This window comes from Mobula hypostoma, chromosome 23 (assembly GCF_963921235.1).
Source record: "Mobula hypostoma chromosome 23, sMobHyp1.1, whole genome shotgun sequence".
Taxonomy (NCBI): Eukaryota; Metazoa; Chordata; class Chondrichthyes; order Myliobatiformes; family Myliobatidae; genus Mobula; species Mobula hypostoma.
Window position 1 is genome coordinate 32,985,750 of NC_086119.1, and position 25,175 is coordinate 33,010,924.

The following is a 25,175-nucleotide window of genomic DNA, read 5'->3' on the forward strand; positions in this document are numbered from 1 at the left end:
GTTTTTCTATGTTTCTATGTAACACACCTGATTTGTTTACTGTGTTGCAATGTATTTTGATTTTGTGCTTTTTTTTTAAAGTTCACATCCAAAATGCAGAAAACCTGGGCAACACTCTCCAGGCATAACAGCAAGCTGTCCCCTCCAGTACAGTGTGATCAAAGGGCAGGGAGCATGTGCACAACCTCCACATTTGCCTCGATGCTTCAGTCTCCCTTGTCACTTTGATCGGCAAACAATGGAAGTTTCAATGGGCAAAATGAAGTCAAACTTCGCTTGCTCCCCGCCTCGCAGCCTGCCTGCTACAACGCTCTCTCTGTCTCCCAGAATCCTCTTGGAGACTGCAGAACACCCAAACGATCTCCAAACAGCAAATCGCAGGCTCCAACATTTCCAGACTCATATTCAAGATAAAAAAACAAATGTAAATGGCACAAAAGGAGTGAATTTCCCCTGGGATCAATAAAGTATGACTATTATTATTATTAAATATAGAGTTTCATGATCTATTCTAGAAGGTATTGACCGAAAGAACATTGTATACAGACGCCATTTTGATCGGAAGTTTTTGACCACTTTATTTCAAATTTGGGCTTTATTTATCAGAACAAGGAGTGACAAAGTTGATAGGAATGTATATAAGAAGCAGTGTGCTAATAATAGTGCTAATAGTGATAGGAAAAGTAATGCCGTTAGAATCATGCCACTGAGATCAAAATTGCCTTTCTGGAACAAATCTAAGTGCAAGCAATACTGTAAGGTCAAGGCCAAGTTTGAAAGAGAGGCTTCTGAGCATGTGGACTGAAGGACAAATGAGGAGGCATTCTATGACAAGCTTTTTTTTTGAGAACAAAAGAAAACGCAGTGGCGATCTATGAAGGCTTGAACAGAAAACCTGAGAACCCTGCTGATGTGGTGCCTTTCAATTGAAGCAGTGGCCGGTTCGCGGGATGAAAAATCTGCTGCGGCCTGCACAGTGTGAAATTATGAGGAGAAGCTGCAAGTGCAAATGAGACAGAGCAACTCACTCCATTTATAATGAAATTAATTGAGGAGAAAGATAATAGAACATCGAATAGTACAGCACTGGAACAGGCCCTACAGCCCATGATGTCTGTACTGTCCAAGATGCCAATCCAAACTAAGTCCATCTGCCTGCAGATTTTCAATAATCCTTAATTTTCTGCCTTCTCATATGCCTGTCCAAATGTCTCTTAAATGTCAATGTTGTATCTGCTCCAACCACCAACTCTTCTCACCAACTTCAGGCACATACTACTCTGTGTATGAAACAATTGCCTATTAAATCTTCTTTAAACTTTCCCGCAGCCTCTCCGGTGAAATGATATCGTATTTGTTAAATAGGGTACCATACACAAGTGTCCCTCAAAGGCCTGGGTGTCGACATCAACACGTGGGAGACGCTTGCCCTCGACCGTCCAGCTTGGCGCAGCAAGATCACCACAGGAGCCCGTGCAGCTGAAGTCCGGCGCATCATCGAGGGGCAACGAAAGAGTGCTGTGCGCAAGGCCCGAGCAGCATCCACTGCCACGACAGCACCCACCCACTTGTGTCCCACATGTGGGCGAGCCTTCAGGGCCCGGATTGGCCTCATCAGTCACCTCCGGACCCACAGCCACCAATCTCCCATTTGACTTTGAAGCCATGGTCATCTTCGACTCCGAAGGACGAACAACAACAACAACAACAACAACAACCATACACAATTCTGATTTGACAGAGACAGACGTGAGAAGCACAGAGGAACATCTGGAGAAACTTCTAAAATGCCCAGTTTGCTGCCGTTGCTACTGTGCGATCGAGAATCTCCGGAGGGAAGGCCCCAAAATCCTCGGCTTTGCTGCTGCTAGCGGCCGGGGTTGGGGTCGAACCGCTCGGCAGAGATGGTGCTCGATGCTCGGTGTCGGAGGCTCGAAGTTTTCGGACAACTCAGAGTCGGACTGTGGTTGGGCATTGCAGGGAGAGTTTTCTTCCTTCTCCCCTCTGCGTGAGATGTGGGACTTTCGAGAGACTTTGGACTTTTTTTTTACCGTGCTCATGGCCTGTTCTTCATCAAGTTACGGTATTGCTTGCACTGTTGTAACTATATGTTATAATTATGTGGTTTTTGTCAGTTTTTCAGTCTTGGTCTGTCCTGTGTTTCTGTGATATCACACCGGAGGAATATTGTATCATTTCTTAATGCATGCATTACTAAATGACAATAAAAGAGGACTGTGTGTCCTCATAATCTAATCTACTCTAATCTAATCTAATTTTAAAGTTAAGCCCTTTAGTATTTGATATTTCCGCCCTGCAAAAAAGCCTGACGATACATTCTGTTTATCTGTCAGGTCATTCCTCAGCGTCTGACTATTCAGAGAAAGCAGTCCAAGTTTGTCCATGCACTCCTTATTATCTAATACTTTGAGCAGGCAACATCTTGGCAGAGAGGGAGAAGCTGTCCTGAAAACATTGATTGAGTGTGGGTCAATAGGCTCCTGCACCTACTCCCTAATGGTAGTAATGAGGGTCCTTAATGATGGGTGCTGGCTTCCTGAGACACCGCCTTTTAAAGATGCCCTTAATGGTAGGGGGCTTATTCCCATTGAATTGGTAGGATCTACAACCATCTGAAACCTTTTACCTCCATACCAGGCACTGATGCAACCAGCCAGAATGCCCTCTGTGGTACATCTGTAAAAATTTGCTGGAGTCTTTGGTGACATACTAAATCTTCCCCCAACTCCTAATGAAGCATGGGCGCTGGTTGCTTCCTTCATGATTGCGTCAATATGTTGGATAGGAAAGTTTGCAGGGAGATAGTGGAAGGAGTAAGCAAATTCAAGTTCTTGGGTGCCAATAACTCTGAAGATCTATCCTGGATCCAACGTATCGATGCAGTTGCAAAAAAGGTGTGACAGACGCTGTATTTCACTTGGAATTTGGAGGGGTTTGATATGTCACGAAAGACACTGGCAAGTTTCTACAGATGTACCAAGGAGGGTGTTCTAAATGACTGTGTCACCATCTGGATATGGCAGAGGCTACAGCACAGGATAGAAATAAGTTGTAAACTTCGTCCTCTCCATCATGGGTACTATCCTCTGTAGTATCCAGGACACCTTCAAGGAGAAATGCCTAAAAAAGGCGGCATCCGTCATTGAGGACCCCCATCACCCAGATCATGCCTTGTTCTCATTGCTACCATCAGGAAGGAGGTACAGAAGCCTGAAGGCACACACTCAATGATTCAAGAAAAGCTTCTTCCCCTCTGCCATCTGATTTCTGAAAGGACATCGATTCCGTGAACACTACCTCACTCTTTTTTTATTTCTATTTTTGCACTAGTTATTTAATTTAACTATTATGTATATAAATACTCCGTAATTCGTGTGTTTTTTTCTATTATTACTGCTGCATATACATAGTACTGCTGCAGCAAAGCATCAAATTTCATGACATATGTCAGTGATATTAAACCTGCCTCTGATTCTGATTCTGGACATATTTGGCTAGTTTAGATGGGCATCTTGTTTGGCATGGATAAGGTAGACTGAAGGACCATAGAAACCATAGAAACCATAGAAACTACAGCACAGAAACAGGCCTTTTGACCCTTCTTGGCTGTGCCGAACCATTTTCTGCCTAGTCCCACTGACCTGCACACAGACTATATCCCTCCATACACCTCCCATCCATGTATCTGTCCAATTTATTCTTAAATGTTAAAAAAGAACCCGCATTTACCACCTCGTCTGGCAGCTCATTCCATACTCCCACCACTCTCTGTGTGAAGAAGCTCCCCCTAATGTTCCCTTTAAACTTTTCCCCCCTCACCCTTAACCCATGTCCTCTGGTTTTTCCTCCCTTTGCCTCAGTGGAAAAAGCCTGCTTGCATTCACTCTGTCTATACCCATCATAATTTTATATACCTCTATCAAATCTCCCCTCATTCTTCTACACTCCAGGGAATAAAGTCCCAACCTATTCAACCTTTCTCTATAACTGAGTTTCTCAAGTCCCGGCAACATCCTTGTAAACCTTCTCTGCACTCTTTCAACCTTATTTATATCCTTCCTGTAATTTGGTGACCAAAACTGAACACAATACTCCAGATTCGGCCTCACCAATGCCTTATACAACCTTATCATAACATTCCAGCTCTTATACTCAATACTTTGATTAATAAAGGCCAATGTACCAAAAGCTCTCTTTACCACCCTATCTACCTGTGACGCCACTTTTAGGGAATTTTGTATCTGTATTCCCAGATCCCTCTGTTCCACTGCACTCCTCAGTGCCTTACCATTAACCCTGTATGTTCTACGTTGGTTTGTCCTTCCAACGTGCAATACCTCACACTTGTCAGTATTAAACTCCATCTGCCATTTTTCAGCCCATTTTTCCAGCTGGTCCAAGTCCCTCTGCAGGCTCTGAAAACCTTCCTCACTGTCTACTACACCTCCAATCTTTGTATCATCAGCAAACTTGCTGATCCAATTTACCACATTATCATCCAGATCATTGATATAGATGACAAATAACAATGGACCCAGCACTGATCCCTGTGACACACCACTAGTCACAGGCTTCCACTCGGAGAAGCAATTCTCTACTACCACTCTTTGGCTTCTTCCATTGAGCCAATGTCTAATCCAATTTACCACCTCTCCACGTATACCTAGCGACTGAATTTTCCTAACCTCCCATGCGGGACCTTGTCAAAGGCCTTACTGAAGTCCATGTAGACAATATCCACTGCCTTCCCTTCATCCACTTTCCTGGTAACCTCCTCGAAAAACTCCAATAGATTGGTCAAACATGACCTACCACGCACAAAGCCATGTTGATTCTCCCTAATAAGTCCCTGTCTATCCAAATGCTTGTAGATTCTGTCTCTTAGTACTCCCTCCAATAACTTACCTACTACCGATGTTAAACTTACTGGTCTATAATTTCCCGGATTACTTTTCGATCCTTTTTTAAACAACGGAACAACACGAGCCACTCTCCAATCCTCCGGCACCTCACCTGTAGACAGCGACCTTTTAAATATTTCAGCCAGGGCCCCTGCAATTTCAACACTAGTCTCCTTCAAGGTCCGAGGGAACATCCTGTCAGGTCCCGGGGATTTTTCCACTTTAATTTTCCTCAAGACAGCAAGGACCTCCTCCTTTTCGATCTGTACCGTTTCCATGATCTCACTACTTGTTTCCCTTAATTCCATAGACTTCATGCCAGTTTCCTTAGTAAATACAGACGCAAAAAACCTATTTAAGATCTCCCCCATTTCCTTTGGTTCCGCACATAGCCAACCACTCTGATCTTCAAGAGGACCAATTTTATCCCTTACAATCCTTTTGCTCTTAATATACCTGTAAAAGCTCTTTGGGTTATCCTTCACTTTGACTGTCAAGGCAACCTCATGTCTTCTTTTAGCCCTCCTGATTTCTTTCTTAAGTATTTTCTTGCACTTCTTATACTCCTCAAGCACCTTATTTACTCCCTGCTTCCTATACACGTCATACAACTCCCTCTTCTTCTTTATCAGAGTTGCAATATCCCTTGAGAACCAAGGTTCCTTATTCCTATTCACCTTGCCTTTAATCCTGACAGGAACATACAATTTATGCACTCTCAAAATTTCTGCTTTGAAGGCTTCCCACCTACCTATTTCTCTATATAACATTATAACTGATTTTCTTTGATAATCCCTCCTCCGCCTGTAGCTCAAACTTTAAGCTAAAGTTTAGCCTAATCATCAATAATGCGACCTCACTCTCCTGGTAGTGTTCTGGTTACTCTGCTTTTAAAATAAGCTGAATGCAATATGATTCTCTCGAGGAAGCCCCTGAAGGACATATAAATGGCACCAAGTGAAGAGGAATCATTGACCTTAAGTATCACCGATGGAAAAAAACGTGTCACCAATTAACCAGAAAAGTAGTTGCCTTACTTTCTGAATTCTCTAAATGCCATCTCCCTATCTGTCAGCAGACTGCAACTTGCACTGTCTTTTATTCAAGCAGCTGGAAGGCACACCACATGGAAATAAAAATTCATTCAAGAATTATTCTGGGAACGTTGGAATGAATCTGGCTGTGAACTCACCATACCAGTATACCAGCTGAGTTGAAATTGTTGGACTGGTTGCTCCATGTGGCCTCTGTCCCAAGACAGCATGCTTCGGCCTGCATCTGATTGCCCTTCTGGGTATAAACCCTGCTGCTGATCCATCGAAGATCTCAGCGCTCTGCAATCCCTTTCTAAAGTAGGCTTGGATCCAACTTAAGACAGATGGCTAGAGATTTTCTATGTCCGAAAATTGATTGGAGTCCTCTCTCCTGCAGAGGCCATCCAAATAACGGATGTGATGAGTGAAAATATCACACTGGCACAACAGGTAAGTCTCTTCTGAGGCTGAGGTCAAAGAACATTGTTCAAACAAAAAGGAACAATTCCTTCTTTCTACATTAGCTGTGGCAAGCTGATGTGTAACTGATTGATGTTGTCATTTTTCTATTCATTTACATAATTACTTCATATTTTAATACTACAATGAGTCTGATTTTATTCGCTCACAGGTTTTGACTATTACACTCTCACGGGTTGCAATTGAAATCTTGCATTCATTTTGAAAAAAGAGATCTATTCTCCCATCAACTTTGAAACTAGATAGTGAAGAAAAGAACAGATAAGGCCGTAAGGGGTAGAAGGAGGAGTGGGCCATTTGCTTGATTATTTACCTCAGCACCACTCTCCTGTAATAATCTCATATCCCTGGATTCCCATAATATCTAGGAACATACTCAGCAATGTGCAGCAATATTGCCCAGTGCTCAACTTCCCATTGCCAAGCTCTGGTCTCTTCATACTCCGGTCGATGTTGGTGGGGTAACAGAGTTCCCAGGTAGTTTCCCGTGTTATCACTTTTGTGAGTCATAGAGTACTACAGCACAGAAACAGAGCCTTCTGGTCCATGTCAAACTGTTATTCTGCCTAGTACCAGTGACCCCCCAACTCCCGGACCATAGTCCTCCATACCCCTCCTATCCCACAGCCCACATCCACCACTTCCGCTGCTCTTCACACCATGTTCTGAGTGAAGAAGATCCCCTGTCCCGATGAAGGGTCTCAGCCAAAAATGTTGACTTTTTATTCCTTTCAATAGTTCCTCCAGCATTTTGTACGCATTACTACTGAAGAAGATACCCTTCAGGTTTCCCTTAAATATTTCACTCTGTTTCCATAGATCCGAGGAATAGTTGGAGAAATGCAGCAAGTCATTCAAATTGTTCGATGGAGGATGTAGGTCTAGTAGATACCATTGATTTCTCCTCACCTTGATAAACATTTGCTTGCTGACAATATGATGGGTGCTGACCTCAGAAGATGTCTTGAAGCCAAGCTACAGGAATGACCAATGGCCAAAAATGCCCCACTAGGGAGAATCAGGCCCCAAAACTTACATGTAGTTATAATTATAAATTATAGGCCCACTTCCAAATTGGAATTCATTTCCATTCCTAATCTTTTACCTGTCAGTTTCCTTTTGAACACTTGGCCTGTAATCTGGCATTCAATATTTGAACACCTTCCCTACTGTTGGACCTTGGAGAATTTTCAATTCAGGTGGTTCTCCAGAGGTCAAGAATGAGGCATAAACTGTGTAAAAGTAGTTTTTTATTAGGTGTTTATAACAATAAAAATAACAGTAACCAACTACTCCACTGTAAAGAAGAGAGAAAGAAAGTGAAGGAGGAGAACAAAGGAAGAGCTGTAATACTGAGAAATAGCTCAAACTGGAAGGATAACCCATGATAACAAATACGCTGTGAAATAGCCTGACTCAGGTGGCATGAAACAGGCTGCAGAGAAACTTCTAGAAAAATGCAGAGCAGCTATACTACAATTATTGAATATTCACTCAACAATTATATACAAAGATGATTATATAAAAATACGAGCAAGCACAGGGGAAGTTAAACTACAATAAAAACAACAATTTTACACTCTAATCCAACTCTACTAACATTGATTCCAGCTTCCAAATGAGTTGTCTCTCCCAACAACATAATGTCAGAATCAGAATCAGGTTTAGTATCACCGGCGTGTATCATGAAATTTGTTAATTTAGCAGCAGCAGTTTAATGCAATACATAACATAGAAGAAGAAGAAAAAATAATAAACAAATAAGTAAATCAATTACAGTATATGTATATTGACCAATTAAAAATCGTCCAAAAAGCAGAAATAATATATATTTAAAAAGAAAGGTAGTGCTCATGGGTTCAATGTCCATTCAGGAATCGGATGGCAGAGGAGAAGAAGCCGTTCCTGAATCGCTGAGTGTGTGCCTTCAGGCTTCTGTACCTCCTACCTGATGGTAACAGTGAGAAAAGGGCATGCCCTGGGTGCTGGACGTCCTTAGTAATGGACACTGCCTTTCTGAGACACCGCTCCTTGAAGATGTTCTGGGTACTTTGTAGACTAGTACCCAAGATGGAGCTGACTAAATTTCAACCCTCTGCAGCTTCATCAGGGGTAGTGGATAGCTTATGTCTCCTTCCCTCCCCCCACTCTTCTCAACTGCCCTTCACCCTCATAGTCCTCTAACTGGTCCACCTCTTCCACTATTACCCGTGCCCTCTATTCCATGTTCCACTTTCCTCTCCGGTAAGATTTCATAATCTTCCACCTATCACTTTCACGCTTCTGACATTATTCCCATTCTCCCCTCCACCATCTCCCTACCAACGCCCTCACCTGGATCCACCCAGCACCTGCCAGCTCTTGTTTCACCCCTTCCCTCCACCTTTTTACAATGGCTACCTCCCCTCCATCTTTCAGTCCAGATGAAGGCCTCATCCTGAAACGATGGCTGTCCACTTCTTTCTGCCAATACTGCCTGATCCTCTGAGTTCCCTCAACGTCTCATGGGTTGAATTAGAGAAGGTTTGTATCCAATGATCCAATTACCTACACTTGTGCACGGAGATACACAAGCCCTATTTTGTTATCGTGGATTTTTGGAGTTACCATTTTCCAAAGAGAGAGAAAATGTTGCTCAGGGGTTAGCACAACACTTTACTGCGTCAGAGACCTGTGTTCCATTCTACCATTGTCTGTAAGGAGTTTGTACTTTCTTCCCATGACTGTGTGGGTCTCCTTCAGGTGCTCCAGTTTCCTCCCATGTTTCAAAGACAAGCAGTTTAGCGTTACTAAGGTGTGGGCATGCTATTTTGGTGCTGGATACATAGCAACACTTGTGGGCTACCCCTCGCACATCCATGGTTTGTGTTGGTCGTTGAAGCAAACAACGCATTTCACTGCATGCTTTGATGTACCTGTGACAAATAAAGCTAAAGCTAACGTTATCTTATAACCTTAAATCTAAAGACATTGTGATTCATGCATTAATGGCACAAAAGAAGGACAATAGACTCAAATAGGCTATGCTGATGCATACCCTTTCAAACTTCCTTTCACACTGCTTTATCTAAACGTATAGGCAAAACTTTCTTCCTTCCTCGTACACTTCGCTAACTTGTCCTTAAAATGATCCAGATCTTCTTCAAGCTATTGACATTAGTCACCTCAATTAATCAAAAGGGGAGCCACGGTAGCATAAAGGGTAACGAGACACTGTTACAGCTCGGGGTGTCAGAATTTGTAGTTCAGTTCCAGTGTCCTCTGTAAGAAAGTTTTTAAGTTCCTCTCGTGAGCGAGTGGGTATCCTCCTCCGGGTGCTCCGGTTGCCCCCCACAGCCCTAAGATGCACCGGTTAGTAGGTTAATTGGTCATTGGAAATAGTCCTGTGATTAAGTGAGGGCTAAATAGCTAGGTTGCTAGGCAGTGGGGCTCATTAAGCTGGAAGGGCCTGTTTCACAGTGTATTTCTAAATAAATTTTTTTGAACCCTCAGAAGCCGCAGTTTTGGATAATACTTTGAATGCGACCACTCAAGTCAAGTATGGGGTTGTCTATTGGTGGGTCTTCAGGTGGCTGGCGAGACCTATCTGGGATCCACATATTCCGGCGCAGTGTGGGCTTCGTGATTAGCGGCTTCCAGACCTCACAATCCTGCCCCCTTCACCATTTGCCGGTCACCACAGGACTTATATCCAGGATGCTAGGGTGTACTCCATGAATGGAGAATGCCTGTGTGTGACTTTGCTCAACGAGGGAGGCCAATCCACAGGCAGCCACCACACGGTCCTTGATAGATCGCGGTGAGGGTCCAGTGGCGTGGAATGCAATACAACTGGCCATGCTTCAGTGCCGCAGCCTTCCTCCACCCGCCATGCTCCACCGTTGCGGTCTTGGCTGGATCGCTCCTTGCCTGGAAACTTCCACTCCACCTTGCCTTGGGTGACCCTCCCAGGAGCTAAGTGCCAGAGAACTAAACTGCAGACGGCACCGCTGTTAGGTTCTCAGGACCTCTTAAGCCTCTCTACCGCCTGAAGGTGACGATCCTCGGAGAAGAATCTTTGAATGACAGTGATTGGGCAGCAATATTCAGGTTGTGGAGAGAAAATAGTCATAGTCATAGTCATAGTCATACTTTATTGATCCCGGGGGAAATTGATTTTCATTACAGTTGCACCATAAATAATAAATAGTAATAGAACCATAAATAGTTAAATAGTAATATGTAAATTATGCAAGTAAATTATGAAATGTCCAGGACCAGCCTATTGGCTCAGGGTGTCTGACCCTCCAAGGGAGGAGTTGTAAAGTTGATGGCCGCAGGCAGGAATGACTTCCTATGATGCTCTGTGCTGCATCTCGGTGGAATGAGTCTCTGGCTGAATGTATTCCTGTGCCCACCCAGTACATTATGTAGTGGATGGGAGACATTGACCAAGATGGCATGCAACTTAGACAGCATCCTCTTTTCAGACACCACCGTGAGAGAGTCCAGTTCCATCCCCACAACATCACTGGCCTTAGAAGTTAGTTTGTTGATTCTGTTGGTGTCTGCTACCCTCAGCCTGCTGCCCCAGCACACAACAGCAAACATGACAGCACTGGCAACCACAGACTCATAGAACATCCTCAGTATCGTCCGGCAGTTGTTAAAGGACCTCAGTCTCCTCAGGAAATAGAGACGGCTCTGACCCTTCTTGTAGACAGCCTCAGTGTTCTTTGACCAGTCCAGTTTATTGTCAATTTGTATCCCCAGGTATTTGTAATCCTCCACCATGTCCACACTGACCCCCTGGATGGAAACAGGGGTCACCAGTACCTTAGCTCTCCTCAGGTCTACCACCAGCTCCTTAGTCTTTTTCACATTAAGCTGCAGATAATTCTGCTCACACCATGTGACAAAGTTTCCTACCATAGCCCTGTAGGGCATTTATATTCTATTCAGTTTCTTCAGGGTTGTATCAGGTGAAAATTCGAATGTCTGGTGTCTATTTTTAAATGGAAAAAAGTAAGTAACATGCCTTCTATTGTTAGAGAGCCCATAGCTGGAAATAGCCATATCAATAAAATGCAGTTATATTTACTTCATACTTCAAGGCTGTGTGAGCATTGCAGTACATATAATGCAGCATGTGGTTTTGTATTTCAACGTTTATCTCCCATGGGATTTGGACTGTCTCCATTTCTCCTTCCAGTCTGACAACCCAAGATTGGCTGCGTGATGACTTAATCAAGATTACCAGCTCCCTTTCAGCTGCCCATGGATTTTTTTGCTTCAGGCAACATTATTCCCACTTCAAACAGCGACTGTTTAGTCACACAGACTATGATTTCTATTAAGAGCAAAGCCTCTCCAAGGATTTTGCCCTTCTAGCCAAATTTACTGAGGATCTCCTCATTGTTCAAATACGTATAGATCCATGTATAGCATAATCATTGTCACAAATGACACCTTACAGCCAATGTTCCAGATTCTTCCATCCCAGTCCCTGCGTACCTTCCAAGTAACAATAGGAAGAGATTCACCAGATGCTGTAGTGTAAACAAGAGAAAATCTGCAGATGCTGGAAATCCAAGCAACACACACAAAATGCTGGAGGAACTCAGCAGGCCAGGCAGCATCTATGGAAAAATAACAAACAGCAACAATGGGTCCTGCCTTTTTGTTGGCTTTGTGGAACAATCTATGTTCTGTGCCTATTCTGGTATCTGTCCCCCTCTTTTCCTTCGCTACATCGACGACTGCATTGGCGCTGCTTCCTGCACGCATGCAGAGCTCGTTGACTTTATTAACTTTGCCTCCAACTTTCACCCTGCCCTCAAGTTTACCTGGTCCATTTCCGACACCTCCCTCCCCTTTCTAGATCTTTCTGTCTCTGTCTCTGGAGACAGCTTATCCACTGATGTCTACTATAAGCCTACTGACTCTCACAGCTATCTGGACTATTCCTCTTCTTACCCTGTCTCTTGCAAAAACGCCATCCCCTTCTCGCAATTCCTTCGTCTCCGCCGCATCTGCTCTCAGGATGAGGCTTTTCATTCTAGGACGAGGGAGATGTCTTCATTTTTTAAAGAAAGGGGCTTCCCTTCCTCCACTATCAACTGCTCTTAAACGCATCTCCCCCATTTCACGTACATCTGCTCTCACTCCATCCTCCCGCCACCCCACTAGGAATAGGGTTCCCCTGGTCCTCACCTACCACCCCACCAGCCTCCGGGTCCAACATATTATTCTCCGTAACTTCCGCCACCTCCAACGGGATCCCACCACCAAGCACATCTTTCCCTCCCCCCCCCCGCTTTCCGCAGGGATCGCTCCCTTCGCAACTCCCTTGTCCATTCGTTCCCCCCATCCCTCCCCACTGATCTCCCTCCTGGCATTTATCCGTGTAAGCGGAACAAGTGCTACACATGCCCTTACACTTCCTCCCTTACCACCATTCAGGGCCCCAATCAGTCCTTCCAGGTGAGGCGACACTTCACCTGTGAGTCGGCTGGGGTGATACACTGTGTCCGGTGCTCCCGATGTGGCCTTCTATATATTGGCGAGACCCGACGCAGACTGGGAGACCGCTTTGCTGAACACCTACGCTCTGTCCGCCAGAGAAAGCAGGAACTCCCAGTGCCCACACATTTTAATTCCACATCCCATTCCCATTCTGATATGTCTATCCACGGCCTCCTCTACTGTAAAGATGAAGCCACACTCAGGTTGGAGGAACAACACCTTATATTCCGTCTGGGTAGCCTCCAAACTGATGGCATGAACATCGACTTCTCTAACTTCCACTAATGCCCCACCTCCCCCTCGTACCCCATCTGTTACTCATTTTTATACACACATTCTTTCTCTCACTCTCCTTTTTCTCCCTCTGTCCCTCTGAATATACTTCTTGCCCATCCTCTGGGTTCCCCCCCCCCCACCTTGTCTTTCTTCCTGGACCTCCTGTCCCATGATCCTCTCGTATCCCTTTTGCCAATCACCTGTCCAGCTCTTGGCTCCATCCTTCCCCCTCCTGTCTTCTCCTATCATTTTGGATCTCCCACTCCCCCTCCAATTTTCAAATCTCTTACTCACTCTTCCTTCAGTTAGTCCTGACGAAGGGTCTCGGCCTGAAACGTCGACTGCACCTCTTCCTAGAGATGCTGCCTGGCCTGCTGCATTCACCAGCAACTTTGATGTGTGTTGCTTGTCTATAGAAAAATAGTACATTTTCCGTAGAAGCTGCCTGGCCTGCTGAGTTCTTCCAGCATTTTGTGTGAGATGCTGTAACACAGTTAGCCGTTAACAGCAGGAGTGGCTCAATGAATGCTTAATATTCATACCAGACCAAAAAAATTTCATGTCATTAGGTCATTATACAAGCGATGAAACTTCCTGATAATTACTATCTATTGTTCTCCCTCAGCTGATGAACCAGTTCTCTTCCAGGTTCCAGGCATTGATTCTTTCAAAGTGTCACGACCACAGATTCGGCACTACAGTAGATACGGCAATTGCGCTTGTGAGTATGCATGTGTCAGCTAATTATTATCTAATTGTGATAGTATTTAACTCCATACTTGTCGTCATAGTGCTTGTCAAGACTTGGATAGAGCGCAGCAACACTTCGTTGCCTGGTTGCATTCGGCCCTGCCTGAGAAATTGGACTGTCAAGTCAACTGACTCTAAAGACTAGCAGTATTCGCTTAATACTTAGATGTTCTTTTCATCCACAGTGTAGGCTTCATTTTCCATTTGAGGGTTTAAGTGAACGGCCCTGTTTAGCCTAGCGCTTATTGTTTTATTTTCCCTTTATCACTGTTTACATTAAAGTTTGTGAACTATCAACCCATTTCAGTGTCTCTCACTCCGCTCTTGGGCCGTATCCAAATGCAGTGACACAAAGATGCAAATTATACTCTGGTTAAGGACTCGGAGTCCATCACCAGGAGTGACTTGATACCAGCTCTACTGAGTGATCCCTAAGAGTCATGGCTTCTGCTACAGATTTGCAATGGGTGGAGGGTGAACCAGCATGACGTGATAACCTAGTTGATCTCATCCTTACTAATCTGTATTGTGGATGCATGCAATGAAAAGAGATACCATTCCACGGTCATTTTCAATCTGACGTCCATGTTTGAACGATTTTTGGGTTGAGCACATTTAGCAGATAACTTTGAACACCAGTCTTCATATACGAATTGTGGACATGATTTTAATACAGCTCTGAACACTGGGTTCACAGACCATGCGAATCAGCGATTCAGAAACAGCTTCTTCCCCTCCGCATCGGATTCCTAAATGGACGTTGAAGCTTTGGACACTACCTCACTTTTTTAATATACAGTATTTCTGTTTTTGCACATTTTTTATAATCTATTCAATATACATATGTAAGGGATTTCTTTTTTGTGTCACTGCATAGTTTAAGTAAAATGGCTTCTTTGTTATGTTATAATTGAAAGGGCTTTGTTATGTTAACTGCTGAGAAAGTCCTCCCACTAGCAGTTTGTTTGGATCACGTTACTGATAAGAAGGTGTTACAAACTGTTACCTGCTCAAGGAGATCTGTTTTTTTATGAGAATGATGTAATGGTCTTTTGGAGGTCACCTGATGTGATTTTCCCGCCGATGTGAGGTCACGTGATGACATGTGCCCCGTAACTATATAAGGGTCGACTCAGGTGACGCAGTAGAGTTTTTGAGTTTGTAGATTTCTAGGTAGAACGTGTTGTGCCTCCGTTTCTGTTGCATGTTTGTTTTTGTGACGCAGTTTCATTTTTTAAACGGAGGGTGCGTTCTCTTATAAGATGTAGTATTTTTGGACTGGAAATTTGTGGCTGGAAGTGCTAATTTATTCAATTCTGACAGTTGAAGGGAGAGTGAAGAATTCATCGAAGGATCGAGAGAAGTCGGCATCGTTTGGCAGTTTAATAAAGAATCGACCTTATTGAGTCTTCAATGGAGAGTACCTGCATTGAGATGCCAGAAAGAGCAATGAGTTCATGCAAAAAGGTGCTCTCTCTCTCTAAAGGAATTTAAGGTCACTCGATTTAAACTGTTTATTTTCGGCATCGTGAATCCTGTGGACAGAACCAGCAGTAAAGTTGCGTCTGTGAAGAAACCCTTCTCCAGAGAAGTCTCTCCCAATTGAACGTGTAAATCTGTTGGACTTTCAAAGTTATCGCTTTAAGAACTATATCTGACTGTATCACTTTAAGAACTGTTTTCGCATTTAATGCTTTAAGAACCAGAGCCGAGTGGAGCTGGTGCACAGCTGCACATCTGTTAACTTCCGGTTAAAGTTTCCTTTGTCTTTTTTCCCTTATCGTTTATATGTGTTTAATAAATGTTTGGTTGTTTTTATATAACCTGTCTCGATTAATATTCATTGTTGCCGGTTACGTAACACGAACCAATTGGGATAGTTGTTATGCTTTTGGTGTGTCTGTAAGATATTGTGTGTGCGGGGTTTTGGGGAGAAGGCGGGAGAGAGAGACAGAGGATGGACTAGGTGCTGTGAGTCTGCTAAAGGGGTCAGACCCCGAGCAGGAGTCCGAGGTCCAGGGTGAGGAGAGGAGACAGAGATGGACTCATGTGGAGCGTCTGGTTGACCACCGTTGTTGGTCCCAGGCGGCCGGTCGAGGTGGTCCGAGGGGTCGCAGGGTGAAGAAGAAGGGTCCAGAGCTCCAACTGTTTGTGCATGAAGAGATTGAACTTTGATAAGTGTGGCGCCTTTTATTTTCCTTTTATATTTTATTCTCTATTAATTATATAGTTCCAGTGATACCGATAACCTGTAAATCATTTAATCGTATCTGGTGTATTGTCTGTTATTTGGGCGGGGTGGGCTACATCACACAGCATCCACACAAACTATTACCTAGATTGGCAGGGCCGAGGGCTGTTTCCCTAGACGACAGCAAGCCGAGCAACCCTGAGGTTAGCCAGGGGGGCTACACATAATTGATTTACTTGTTTATTTATTATTCTGTTTTATTTTATTTATTATTGTTTTTTCTCTCTGCTAGATCATGTATTGCATTGAACTTCTGCTGCTAAGTTAACAAATTTCACATCACATGCTGGTGACAATAAACCTGCTTCTGATTCTGATGCAGACCAGAAAACAGGCACTTAGCTGATTGTCTGCATATGCGTGAGTCCATTCAACATTCCCTTGCATGGATGCGACTATGATTGCCAACTTCTTTTGGGTGTGATGGAGGGAAGATTGTAAATATGGGTTTGTTTGATTTGTTCTGAATTTTCTTTGGTCTTTAGCGCATAAAATATGTGTAGTGTTGGGCATAGGCAGACCGTTCCACCGAAAGCATCTCCATATGATGCCTGCTGTATCTTGTTTTGTCGAACAAAGCAGTGGTCCCCAACCACCAGGCCGCGGACCGGCACTGGGCCGCAAGGCATGTGCTACCGGGCCGCGAGGAAATGATATGAGTCAGCTGCACCTTTCCTCATTCCCTGTCACGCACTGATGAACTTGAACATAGGGTTGCCAACTTTCCTGTATTTTCCGGGACATCCTGTGTATTGGGCTAAATTGGTTTGTCCCATATGGGACCGCCCTTGTCCTGTATTTCCCCCACTAATGTAGAGCGATCTTATGAAACGTTTCGTGCCAAAATGGCATGAAGTGAAGAAGCAATTACCATTAATTTTCTGGGAAAAATATTTGAGCGTTCCCAGACCCAAAAAATAACCTAACAAACTTTACCAAATAACACTTAAAACCAAAAATAAATAACACTAACATATAGTAAAAGCAGGAATGATATGATAAATACACAGCCTATATAAAGTAGAAATAATGTATGTACAGTATAGTCGGGAAGATGAAGGGGAAACCAATTTGTGGGAGAAAAAAATCGTCACGTACGTGCATGCACACATCACACACGCACGTCACGCATGCGCACACAGGTGCCCACGCAAGGCTTCATGGTCATGGTAGTCTTTTCTGAGGTAAAGTGTCCCAGGATTTGACCGCTACTTTTGTCCCTTATTCGGGAGTGAGAAAGTTGGCAACCCTAACTGTAAAGGACATGTTGAGGTGAGTTTAATCCTACTTGAACACCACCCCTCCCCCGCCCCCGTCAGCCGGTTCGCAAGAATATTTTCAATATTAAACCGGTCAGCGATGCAAAAAAGGTTAGGGACCCCTGGAATAAAGAAGCTGCTTCATATCTGCCAGTGCCTTTCTCCGGAGACCTCATTCACTGCTCCTCATCCTACTGTATTTCAAACAATGACCTGTGTGCAAAATGGGATGATTTCAGAACAGATCTGTCAATTCAGAACTGCATATCCACAAGGCGAATAGAACCAAAAGTAGCTGCAGAGTTATATTCCAGCAGATTCCATGGCATAACAAGCCAGAGATCAAGCTCTTTCAGGAAAGCACCAGTAGTACCTAAAAAATGAGATTCCATCATGGCAAAATTGGAAACAGAATTGTACACATGCTAACATAATCATAACCTTAAATCTTAGAAAACAATAGCCAGACCCCTACGATATGGATGGCTGACCAGTTCAAGTCTGTATTGTGTTTCTGCGCATCTGGTCCTGAATGGTGGTAAACAATTTCACAGCAAACAAAATGAAAGGGCTCTGCAAACAGGAGAGCCGAGCTGTCAAGAGACAAATCTGATGCATTTGCAGCCATTTATAGCTCATGCCTCCCATTACAGAACCCATCCTTAAGCCAATTCAATTCACTTGACAAGAAATAACTGAGAGCACTGGCTATAGCTAGGGCAATGGGATGAAGAACATCCTGGCTGCAGGGGTAAAGATTAGTTAATCCCTTCAAAGTTTTCCTCTAAGCTCAAAACACTGGCATGTACCCAGCTCTGTAGAAAATTGCCTATCAACATCTAGGACAAGGTCCAAATGTTTAATTACTCTTCTCAATTATAGCAAGGTGATGGAAGGTGTCATCAATAGCACTATCAAACAACACTTACTCACCAATAACTCACTGAAGCTCTGTCTGGGTTCTGCCAAGACCATTTGTCTCCAGACCTCATAACTGAGTTATAGTGGAAGTAATTCCTATGGTTCCCACTGACATCTAGACAGCACTTGGCCAAAAATACAAGCAAAGAGAACTTAGTAAAATTAAAGTGAGAATGCCGTCATTTGTGAGAATCCAGGAACTTCCTGATAGCTCCTTAGATATTTGAAATAGTTCAATGGGCCAATAAGACATTGGTATTAAGTGTTGACTTTAAGAGTGATCCCCAGTTCTCATGCATTAACCAGTAAATATATGTTTGCTAAAAGATAATTAACAGTTCCTGAATCACCAAAGTCATTCTCAACTATGTTTACCAAAGCATGAATTTACACAGGGACAATTCCAAGGGAATGCATATTCCCCCAGGAACAAAAGGAATACAAGCTCCCTTAGACCATATGACCATAAGAAATTGGAGCAGAATTAGGCAATTTGGCTCATCGAGTCTACTCCTCTCAGCCCCAATTTCCTGCTTTCTCCCTGTATCCCTTCAAGCCCTGACCAATTCAGAATCTTAGAATTAGCATCCCCTTTATTTGCTTGACATGAGGTGAAATTGCCAGACCCACTACCTGTATGGCAAGTCCCCACTCCAGCTCGACAATTTTGGATTTAGAAATGTTTCACATGCACAATGGTTGTGGGTTTATAATGTTTTAAATCTCCAACTTTTGGAAACTGCAGGAAAGTTTTAGAGGGATATGGTCCAAACACAGACAAATAGCATTGACTCAGGTAGATAACTTAGTTCATAGGGCCTGTTTCTGTACTGTTTAACTAAGAAACTATGTATTCTGCACAATGAAGTTCAGAATTTTTTTTTCTGCCGTAAAATAAATCATGCGATTTATTGCTTCAATTGAACTGATAATTTTTCCATTACAGGCACTTAAATTGGCTGGAAAAAGTCTCTCAGGTTACAAGCATATGGACACCAAATACATACAAGTGGCTGTTTGGGAGACCAGCGTGATGCATATGGTGGATTTGCCAAGTGCTGTGGGCTGCAAGCATCTTCCATCAGGTGGGAAGGGGAACCTTCACTGTCAGGGTCTAGATTGATCCAATTAGAGCTGGGAGTTCCAAGGAGGCTCACTTGCTCCCTCTCTTAGTCAGCGAGGCCGCTAGCAGCCACTCATTCAATCCCTAATTCACCCTGTTTCAATGATCCTCTCCTACATACTGTGCGCATTTCTGGATCACAAATATTTCGAATTACAAACAGCTCTCAGAAACGGGATCCTGTCATAACTAGGGGACTGCATCTTTTCATTCAGCCCACTGGCACATCTCGATTTGTTTGTGAATTATTAGTGTGAACGATGCCAATTCTGTGATGTGCAAATCAAGTCTAATACAACACCTCAGCAAGAGATGTGTATTATAAAGAATTCATCTGGAACTTTTCCATAGATTTAAGCAGTTTTGCGTGCAGATCATTTTTGCAACCACAAAACTACAACCCTTCAGAAGAAGAGAATACAATTCGAAGATGTTTCTTGTCAAAATTCACGGGAGTAAGTAACACCTTAGTCAGTACTTCATTTAATGGCTGGAAGCAAGGTAACATATTTTTGTAAATGTTTCTTATGGCAAGGTATCATCAGAAGACAGGTATATCGCCCAATTGAAGTCACTGGCTGGCCCTAATAGAAACAAAGTTTAAGCTTTAAGGAAACATTTCTCTTTATAACCTACCACATTTGGAGTTTTATCTAGTCGTTTTTAGCAGATCAATGTAATGGTTCAGTTTACTCAATTCCAGAGTGAACTTCTTAGAGATTAAGATATGCAACTTCAGGTTGAAAGATCTGAGATAAATCATTCTGCCATATTTATGTACTCAGTGTTAACTTAGTTCTTCCAAACAGCTGTATTTTAAGATTTTGTTTGCAACAGAAGAGCGACAGTGTTCAAATTATACTGATTAATATTTGGCACTCAGTGGTAAGTTATGACTTAGTAACCCAAAGAGATGTCTTTGTGTTGAAATATGGCAAGGTCCATTTAAGTTGCACCGTTTCCTCCTAAGTGTACACATTATTGTGGGAAATACAAAGTAATCCATTTTGAGAAGAGGAAGGTTATACTGAATAGTGCTATTTTTTCTTTATACTTTATACTTCATACTTTATTGTCACCAAACAATTGATACTAGAGCATACAATCATCACAGCGATATTTGATTCTGCTCCTCATGCTCCCTAGAGTACAAATCAATAGTAAATATTAAAAATTTAAATTATAAATCATAAATAGAAAATAGAAAAGGGAAAGTAAGGTAGTGCAAAAAACCGAGATGCAGGTCCGGATATTTGGAGGGTACGGCCCAGATCTGGGTCAGGATCCGTTCAGCAGTCTTATCACAGTTGGAAAGAAGCTGTTCCCAAATCTGGCCGTTTGAGTCTTCAAGCTCCTGAGTCTTCTCCCGGAGGGAAGAGGGATGAAAAGTGTGTTGGCTGGGTGGGTCGTGTCCTTGATTATCCTGGCAGCACTGCTCCGACAGCGTGCGGTGTAAAGTAAGTCCAAGGATGGAAGATTGGTTTGTGTGATATGATGAACACAAGGCTGGATATACTAACTGGTGCAGATAATAAATCTATAAAGATAAGAATGTAGACTATTAAGCCATGAAAATGCAAATGAGATTGATTATTATCTGCTGCAAATTCAAATAGCTCTTGGAGTGATATTAGCTTTTCATATAGATCTGATTCTCCTATTATCATAGAATGCAGTGAATGAATACTGTAGGAGGCATGTAAAGGGTTAAAAAGAGAATATTACAATGGATTACTAAGTCATACAAAAAAAACAAGTTATTTCATAAATATCTAAAAATTAAATGAAGAGATACAGATTGGAAAGGACCATTCGAGAATGAAGCCAGTTATGGAGGATGATAGCAATGTTAGTCCAGAATTTTCTGGCAGAGACAGACGCGCTGCTCTCTTTGCTCATTTGTTTGCTAAATTAAAAAGTACACTGAGCAGATTTGCTCATGAGAACTTTCCTGTAAAAGTCTGCCTTCAGTTTGAAGTACGAGAATATAAAACAAGGATGTAATGCTGAAGCTTTATGAGGTATTGGTCGGGCTGCACTTGGAGTATTCTAAACAGTTTTGGGCCTCTTATCTAAGAAAGGATGTGCGAGCATTGGAAAGGGTCCGGAGGAGGTTCATGAGAATGGCTCTGGGAATGAAAGAGTTAACATATGTGGAGCATTTAGTGGCTCTGAGCCTGTACTTGCTGGAGTTTACAAGAATGAGGGGTGATCTCATTGAAACCTATCAAATATTGAAAGGCCCAGATAGAGTGGACATGGATTGGATGCTTTTGATAGTGGAGGAGTCTAGGGCCTGAGGGCACAGCTTCAGAATACATGGGCATCCCTTTAGAACAGTGCTGGAGGAGAAACTTCTTTGGCCAGAAGGTGGTGAATCTGTGAAACTAATTGCTGCTAACAGCTGTGAAGGCCAAGTTATTGGGTATATTTAAAGCTGAGGTTGATGGATGCTTGATTGTTGAGGGTGTCAAAGGTTACATGGAGAAGGCAGGTTGAGAGGGATAATAAATCATCCAATGATGAAATGACAGAACAGATTCGATGGGTCAAATGGCCTAATTCTCCTCCCATGTCTTATGGTCTATGTTGTCCTAACTACATTAGCCACCCATAGAAACTCTAAAAACTTCAACAGATGCGTAAACCGTGCCAAAATCTTAATCATCTATGAAAACTGTCGAAGTATTTAATTTTTCTGAATTGGAAATAATTTAACATATTTTAAAATTCTCAATTTTAGACATTAGAATTAGCCTGATACTTAATCAGGACCCTCACAACCAATCATTCTCCTCCACTGAAATACATTTGCTATTCCCTCATGAAGTCTAACCTGGCATAAATTCAGAGAACAGATTCCAGAATGTGAGAGCTGGGGAACGGCAGCAAGTTTGCTCTTCACTGCAGGATCCCATGAGCAGTCCACGATTGGAGCAACAGCAGAAAATGACCAACAAACACTTGTCGAAAAGCTTGAGGCTTCTGACTTTCCACAGGGTGATTTGGACATCCTGACAAAAATGACAATGGTCCCATGTAGAAGAGGTCAATTCAACAAGATGTCACACTACAGCTTACTTCACAAGAGCTCATGAAGCTACAGGTAATATCTTACTAATGTAGGAGGAAGTGGCGCAAAGCAGTGAATAGGTTAAGCGGATCATTTTGAGCAATTATCAGGAGTGGAACTGCAGGTGTCCGCAATGATTTAAAGGAAGACGCAAATGTACTCTGGCCAGATTTCAGATGGTATCAGGACAGGAGAAAAGGCAAGTTGTGAACAGCATATAACCTGTTTGCAGAGAGATATTGATGGGTTTTGGTTTATTATGATTGTCACACCTATCAAGATACAGTGAAATACTTGTCTTGCATATTGTTCATACAGATCAAATCACTACACAGTGCGTTTGAAATACATAACAAACAGGGGCAGGAGGCAGTCATCTGGCCCACTGAGCCTTCTCCACCATTCGATCAGATCACTGCTGATCTGTTCATGGATTCAGCTCCGCCAACCTGCCTTTTCCAAAAAGAATCTGTCAGTTTCTGTCCTGTATATATTTAATGAGGTATCCTTTACTGCTTCACTGGACTGATAATTCCACAGATTCACTACTCTCTAGGTAAAGCAGTTCCTCCTTATCTCCGGCCTAAATCTATTTCCCTGAATCATGAGCCTACTCTTCTAGTTCTAGTCTCACCAACTTTCCGACCTATATCTTATCTATTCCTTTCATAATCTTATATGTTTCTATCAGATCGCCTCTCATTTTTCTAGGCAGGACAAGGTAGAACAATAACATTGTAGAATAAATTGTAAAAGCTACAGAGAAAGTGCAGTGCAGGTAAACAATAAAATGCAAGATCATAATGAGGTAGATTGTAAGGTCGAAGATCTATCTTATTGTACAAGACATCCGTTGTGACGGAGAGTACTCGGTATATGCACTCCTTTCTTCTTTCACATGCGCATTTACACACACACACACACATACAGCATTGCCTTCTCAGTCTGCTGTTGTTACGCTGAGTGTGCGCACTTCAATGTCTTCCCCCGGTATATTTGAATAATGGATCATAAAGGGTTGGCTCCATTCTTTAGTAATGGGGATATGTAAATGTGTATATGTTGCTTGTATATTGTAACTAAAGTTGATTCTTTCATTTATAACTGCATTGTGGGATGCATTCTCTTCTAATTCACTTGCAGTCTAAAGTTAACTGTGGGTAATTATAGATGGTATGTCCTGGTGCCTAATAAATGGGCTCTTCACTCTCAGTAACAGAGAGACATTGGAGCTCTCAGCTGTTCACACTGGAAAAAGTATGGAGCTATTATTGTGTTTTCTGGTCGATATCTTTTCGTAAATATTGGCAGCCTTCTTTTCACTCTTTCTGCTAATTTTGGTAAGTTTGATTTTTGATGCACATAATAAACACCCTCGCACTAAAGTGCTAGGCGGTCATAACCCACCTATCTAACATCCGTTCAAGAGTCTGATAACAGCAGGGTAGAAACAGTCATTGAGCCTGGTGATATGTTCTTTCAAGCTTTTGTATCTTCTGCCTGAGGCGGGGAGAGGAGAAGAGAGAATGCCTGGAGTGAGTGAGGTCTTTGATTATGCTGGCTGCTTTACTGAGGCAGCAAGTTAAAGCAAAAATTTGGAAAATGGAGTATAATATGGTAAAATATGAAGTTATTTATGTTGGAAGAAAGCTTGTTAAAATACATAATTATTTAAATAAGGGAAGTCTGCAGGAAGTTGCAGTATTAAGGGCTTTGGAGGGGGGTCTCATCCATAAGATGCAGAAAGCAGCAGAGAGTTACAACCGGGAATTGAGAAGGCTATGGATTTAATTCAGTGGATTTAGCACATAGAAGCACAGAAGTCTTATTGCAACAGTAGAAGGCTAGAGTGAGGCCATATATAGAATATCATGTACAACCTTTGTCCCTTATTTAAGGAAAGATATGTTATTCTTGGAAACATTTCAAAATTGTTTGCACGGTGATCCCAGAAAGGAAGGAATGTTTTCTAAGAAAAGTCGAAGTGGTTGTGTCTATATTCACCTGAGTTTAGAAGAATGAGAGAAAACATGTAAAATTCTTTCAGGGCTCAACAGGGTAAATGCTGAGAGGATCTTTCCCCTTCTGGGAGAATTTAGGATGTGGCCTTAGAATAACTGTGCTTATTTGAAACTGGGATGAGAAATCAATTTCTCCCAAAGGATCAAATGTCTTTCAAATTCCCTTACACATTAAGCCATGGAGGTTGATTCCCTGAATGTATTCAAAGCTGAAGTTGATATATTTAAAATCAGTAAGGGAAGCAAGGATTACGGGGAAAATGCTGAAAAGTAGATTTGAGAAAATTTGGATCAACTATGATGTTAATGCATGACAATGCATGACAAATCCTGGGGGATCTCGCAGGTCAGGCAGCACCCTTGGAAGGGGATGAACAGTTAACAATTTGAACCAAGGTTCTTCATCAGGATTGGAAAGGAAGGAAGCTGAAGCCAGAATAAAAAAGGTCGGGGAAAGGAGAGGAGCACAAGCCAGCAGGTGAGTCCAGTTGATGGGGTAAGTAGATGGGTGGGTGAGGGAGGGGGAATGAAAGAAAACCATGTAAGAGGCTAGGATGTGAT